General features: G+C 20.7%; 1 pseudogene; it reads left to right on the top strand.

Annotated features, from left to right (window-relative positions):
* The first annotated feature begins 2,141 nt into the window (after window positions 1–2,141).
* On the top strand, window positions 2,142–4,688 carry LOC122714127 (annotated as a pseudogene).
* Window positions 4,689–7,362: the final 2,674 nt, after the last annotated feature.

Genomic DNA, 7,362 nt, shown 5'->3' on the forward strand with positions numbered 1-7,362 from the left:
GATAACTTTTCTAAAATTACATAATATTATAAAAATAATAATTAATATTACATACAATGTCTATAATAAGCTATTTTGAGAAATTGAAAAAATTATTTTAATAGATATAAAAAAAATTAGTTAGAATTGCAAAGAAAATAATAAGATCATTTTTGACAATTTTTTAATTTTTGACAACTTTTCTTGACACTTTTAATGAAAATTTTAAAAAAATATAGTTTATAGATTGATATCAGTTATCCATGCTAAAAATTTTATTAAAATTTATTATTATAATCTATGAATTATAATTAATTAAAGATGATGAAAATTATTTTTCACGATTTTCGATATAAAATTTTAACATCTTTCGATGCCTATTCTTTGTTTCAAGGTATTTAAATAAAGATTTCAATTTATATAATATATATAATATATATAAATTTCAATATGTAAATATCACATTTATAAAAATGTGAGATATCTTTGAATGGTAGATTTTAAATATCAAAATATATAAAAAAAATTCACATACATATATTCTGTTATATATTATATGATAATATAATATGATAATATATTATATTCTATTATCGAAATATACAGACGTGAATGATCAAATTCCTAAACTAATATACTAAACTATAATTCACAAATTCACTAAGTGTTTAAGTGTTTAAGTATTCCCACATCAATTAAACGATACAAAAATATAAATGGAATTTATTTTTTCTATTTTTAAAATATATCTGTGGAGAATTGTGTTCCAATTCTTCAAATATCACAAGCAAATTCCAACTTTCTTCTTTAATTATTCCGAATTTATAAATAGCTAATTCAATGACGACTTAGAAAGAATAAATCAATTAAATACCATTATGCAAAATTTTCATCACAACAATTTTCATGAAAAAAAGATCAATCCTTTTTCATAATATCATCAAAATTTAAATAATGATCAATTTTTTTTAGAAAATCATAAAAAAAGATGAATATAAACTAAAAATAAATAAAAATAATCAAGTAAAAATTTTACCGTTTAATCCAGACAACGATAAATTTCTAGGAAATTAAAAATATTTTTAGAAGTATATTAGTATATTGTATTGTTTATACTGTATTATAAATTTAAAAGAATTATACCTTATCCTTACTTTTTTATATTACAATTGTAATTATAGTAAAATTAATTATACATATATTAACATATATTATAATAACATTTAACATATATTAACAATTTCAATAAAATAATAAACTAGAAATGAATAATAATTCTAAGAACATTTACAAAAAATATACAAACACAAAATATTACAATATCTTAAAAATAATATTAAATCTAATATTAAATCGTTTAAAACTTACTATCAATATTATCTTCTGTCTGAATATCTAACTATAAAACAATTGATACACATAATACGTTTCAATCTAAAATACACAAAGCAAATAAAATCTAAAATATTTCTTATATTTTTCTTCCCATTTTATATTGAGAAACGAATATATATCTACATATATTAATATTCGATAATTATAGAACTAACAAAGAAACATAAGAAAAAAATTCTTATTTTCCTCAGAATTAAAAATTATTGTCTTAGAATTGAAATAAATTCTATAGATTGTAACTTAAACCCTTGCAATTCTGATATTACCAATAATAGACCCTTACTTTCATAATTAAACTATAGCCGTCCATCACTTGTCACGCGATATATTAATATTATTATTTTTTGATTTTCATAACAGTCGGTCATATAAAAAATATTCAAGAATAGAAAAAATTATAGAAATAGTGTTCAGTTGTGTAGCTGCTGTTCAAATTTCATGAAAAAATGGACTTCGAAAGTAGTCAATATTATAATTTATATATATATATATATTAATCGAATTCTTATGATCTGCGTTGGTCTTTGGCCGTTCGAAAGAACAATATATTCGAAATTGTTAAATATTTTCATCTTTTTACTTTTGAGCACTGCGATATTTATACAGGTATTTTCCTTAAGTGTTACAATTATTAATAATTATGTAATTGTAAATTAACTACATTTTATTTAAATTAAAATACTAATTTAATTTTTTCGAGAAAAAAAAATTCTACTTTAATTTTAGACAATGTCATTCTTAACGTTAAAAATGGGTCTAACACTGACATGCGTCTAACATTGACTTCATTATTCTATACCTTGTGTACATGTATTTGCATTATGAAGTATTTCAGTTTTTTATTTCATATTAAAGATGTAAGTATAGAAAAAACAAATGAATTACTTATTATATTGTTGTCAAAATTTTGAATTATTTTATTGAATTTTCATTTGAACTTTTTATTTTATCTTAAGATTCTATTTTTCGCAAATATAGATAAAAGTTTTTTTAGATGAAATTAAAAAAAATTGGAACTCATTAAAGAATATAGAAGAACTCCGAATCATTCATGAATACTCTAAAACCACAAAAGGAATAACAATATGTTTCGCTAGTAAGCGAAAATATTTCATTTTTTCTACGATTATTTCATAATTTCATATAATTGAAAAAAGAAAACTGTTGTGTTATTCAAATTATCGTATCATTCAAATTCTTATTATATCGTAAATATTAAAATATAAAATATTTTTTATTTCGGTTAAATTATACGAACACATATTATATCGATTGAATCAAACAAGAAATTATCGTTCAAAACGGAATAATCAAATACTAATTATCTGTAGATTTGTATCGATTGCACGCCTAGTAATAATTATGAAGAATTGATCGAACGTTTGCAACATAGTCAACATATTAGCAACATATTATACATTCATTTATAAAACGTATTCTCATAGACATCATTGTTGTTTATCTAACAACAACAATTATCTTATTTTTTTATCTAATGTTATTATGAAAAAGTACTATTTATTTTTATAATTATTTTTATAATTATTTTTATAATAATTAATTGATAGTTTTATTTATATTTTCACCAAATTGCATGAAAAGTGACATAATACTTTTTTATTTAATATTTTTATATATATAAGATTTTTTTTATAACATTGTTTATGATTTTTGTATTTTATTGTAGATATTTTTAAATATAACAACTGGTTAACGCGTAATATTATTACAGTCATTTTTGTACCACTACAATTGATATTCTTCTTGAGTGTATTTGGTAACGATATCCTAGATATTTTGATTCCTTTAAATCACACTCGCTCGCAAACAGTTCCAATCGTAATTGACTATTTCGTCGATCAACAAAAATTTTTCTATGTTTTTGGTATGCATTTGAACCTTATTATCAATTTCGGAGGATTAGGAATTATAGCTACTGAAACATTATCTATAGCTATAATGCAACATCTTTGTGGATTGTTAAAGATTATTAGGTAAAAAAATTAAACAATATAAATCTTACTAAATTAAAAAATGAATTATTTATTTTAAACGACACAAATATTATTATTTTTATTTTATATTAATTATAATAATATATGTTTATATTAAAATAGTTAAAATAATATATAAATTGAATAATGTGATAATTGAATAATTTAATAGTTATTATTAATATTTATGGATTAACATTTTTTACTAAGCATTGAATTGTTTTAAATTTGTCATTCGATTGAAATACATATTAATCATTAAACATTATTTCATATTTTCCGGTATTATATAATATTTGTTTAATTTCAATTATTTTATTTATTTATTGTACATATAATTTCTCTTAGTTTTTTTACAGCTTCCGTATAAGTCATACATTTGTTGCAAACATACCAAGAGTATCTTTTACAGAAAGAAATATAATAATTCGCAAAAAAGTGATGTCAATCGTGTATTTACACGTAAAAATCAAAAAGTTAGTATCCCATTATTAACTGATAATCATAAACAAGTTTTCTAGAGCATAATAATACTTTTTTATATTAAATTTTTAATAATATTAAATTTTTCACTTATTTTCTTTTGTAATTATTTTCATTAAAACCTTCAAAGATTAATATTTCGTACAATTAATGAAATTGTTTTTTTTTTTTTTTTGTTAAAGTTACATCAACTGAATTCAAGAAAAGATAATAATATTCTATAATTTTTTAATGTTATTTGGTTTGATTGAATTTCGTATTTCCATGTATGAAATAAGTATCAACGATACAAGTGATTAGTCACAATTGATAATAATTATTTTCTGTCTTTAAGCTTACCAAATCAATAATATTCAATGATACAAATGAATTAATTTCATCTCTATTCTTCGTAATTTGCATTACTATTTATGGATTTATTCCTAATCATTTTGCACAAAAGATAATCACAGTTCTAATATTTTTATAGATGCGTGAGTATCTTTAATTCATCAATTGAAGAAAAATTTTAATAATCGTATATTAATAATTTCTTAATCATTCATTTTAGTAATGAATTAATTTTAGATACAACACAAAATGATACAAGCTCCCAGTAATAGAACAAAAATTATTACTGTTCATCATGCAGAACAATTTGAAAAATCTTAATTTCGTATTATTGGGTTCCATGATTGCATCTTATAATGTATACGTAACGGTAATAAAAATGATTGAAATAATATTTAATCTTATTATGTGTATCTGTTTACCGAAATTGGGTTATTTCAGATACTACGTATGGCATTTTCGTATTTTATGGTCATTTATTCTATTGATTTTAAAACTGATGAATAATCGTACAATTGATTATTAATGAATATTTGAAAAAATTTCTCTTATTCAAGTTTCAAGATATATCATATGTTAGCAAAAAAGAAAACAAATGAAACATTAATAAAGTAATATTAAAACGTAGTAAAATAAGAATTTTATGTGATTTTTGTGTATATATTTATAATCAATATTTTTTTCCAGCCAATAATTGTGATTTTTTTTTAATTTAATAATTGTAATTTTATTTTCTTTTTTTATTCTAAAAATAAATTTTTAATTATGTATTTTACGGAAGAAGTAAGTTTAATCACTTTGACATTAATATACATCATCAATCATAATATTATTTTGAATAACTTTTCTTTATAACTTAATTAATAATATCTTATATTTTTTGCAAAAAATAATTGTTATTAAGTTAAATTTCCATGATTTGATATGTCATAATTAATTTATATAATTTATATAATTCAATATCAATTTCATATTTATTTTTAAATTGTAGATATATAATGTAAATATTATATTTATATTTTTATGAGCATAAAAAAATTAACTAAAAAATTAACTAAAAAAATTATGAATTAATATATATAAACTTAAAAAATATTAAATAATGTAAAGATAATAATTAAAAAAATTAAAAGTTTTTAATGAACCATAAAATCAATTATATCAATAAATAAAAAAAATATATATATAAATTCTAACAAAAAAGAAAATTATATCCAACATTGACGAAAACAAGATTGAAAGTTAGAAAACAAGAATTTAATAACTAAAATATTGAAAATTACATATTTTGTTTTCTTTATTTCAAATAAAAAATGTATTAATTCATAAATTAATATTTTTTTATAGTATGTAAGTATATTTATTTTTTTGGAATTTTCATTAACAAATAAAATCATTTTATATTATTATGTATTTATACCATGTATATATATGTACATATATATATATATATATACATTACAAATATACAAATCTAGATCTATCTTACAGTATATTATATACTATTCTTTGAAAAAAAATAATTCATTTTCATAACTACTCATTGTTACAAAAGAATTATAAAAATTATATCAGAAAAATGAAAAAGAAAAACGCAGAATGGAGAAATGTCATAAACTAGCATCGTTCGTATTATTTCGAGCTGATTTTGTAAACATTGTACAAAACAATGTTTAATAAAATATCTTTTAACGCTGCACTTACTTTTGATATAAAAAAATATACTTTGATATAAAAAAAACTTTGATATAATATTGCGATAAATGCATTATTTTTTTTATAAAATTTTCATCACCTATCTTTAAAATCCTTTATAAATAAATAAATAATAACATATTTGTGTAATATTTTTGAAGAATTAATCCAAAACAAATACACAAGATAGTATGCAAAAATATTGGTTAAAACATTTAAAAAATTTTAAGATATTTAGTAATATTAATATTAACATATTTAGTCATCATTTATTTTATTTAATTATAATTAAAATTTGCGTTAAATGAAGCAATAGAAATATTTCTATTTCTATTTGTTATTTAGCTTCCATTAACTTCATCTTCAATTATTAATTATGACTTAATAATACTGATATTTTTGTAAATCAAATTTTGTGTATCTATTGACTGGGCAGTCAATAAACAATAAATAAAATGTACGGATATAGCTGAATGAATATATGTATTAATTATACATAATTGTGCGTATCTGTTTACAAACCATTTCAAGTATGTGTATCGAAGAAAAACAAATAGATACTAACTATGAAATAGTGATTGCTGGCAACATTCAATAATAAAACCACAAATGAAATTTCAATGAACTTTAAATTCTATAACATTCACTAAAAGTGAACTGAAATTTATTTAATGTGTGTATATTTATTATGTTTGCATGTCATAATTTTATATACCACTATATTTTCGATACTGTTGATATTCAATCGATTTCTTTGTACTTCAACTATTGTTCTTCTCAAAAATTTTGTTACTTTGCCTGCTAATTTTCCGATATATGTTGCAACAAAAACTCTTTCTCGTTGAATTTGTCTCATATGAAATGATAATGTACGTCAATATACTTATTTCTTCGATGAAATTCTGAATTTTTAATAAGCATAATCGCGCTCAAATTATCTAAATAAAAAATCGTTTTGAGATTCTTGAACATAGTTAGATCATTGATCAAACTTTTCATCCATATGATTTCTTTCACAGTTTGATTTGCTGCTATATACTCGACTTCAGTAGTTGATAAAGTTACTGTTCGTTGTCATGTTAACCTCTAAGCAATTGCAGATTCATCTAGTTTTAATACAAAACTAGTAGTAGACTTCCTGGTTTCAGTATCTCCAGCGTAATCTGCGTCGCTGAATACTTTAATGTGATTATTCTGTTCGATTGAGAAATGAATATCATATTTTGTTGTTCTCTTTAGATATTTGAAAATTCTCTATACTGCATTCCAGTGAATTTTGCTCAGTTTTTCCAAATATTGACTTTGTTCATTGCAAATGTAATATCTAGTTTAATATACTGACAAGTACATTAACTTCCTACCGCTTGTCAATACGGGAATTCTGATTTTTCCTGTTTTCCTTGTCCACTTTTATGCGCCTCCACGCACAGTTGATGGTTTTGATCTGTTGGAATTGCTACTGTGTTAGCATTTTCCATCCGAAATC

Source organism: Apis laboriosa, unplaced genomic scaffold (assembly GCF_014066325.1).
Source record: "Apis laboriosa isolate Shangri-la unplaced genomic scaffold, ASM1406632v1 scaffold281_cov141, whole genome shotgun sequence".
Lineage (NCBI taxonomy): Eukaryota > Metazoa > Arthropoda > Insecta > Hymenoptera > Apidae > Apis > Apis laboriosa.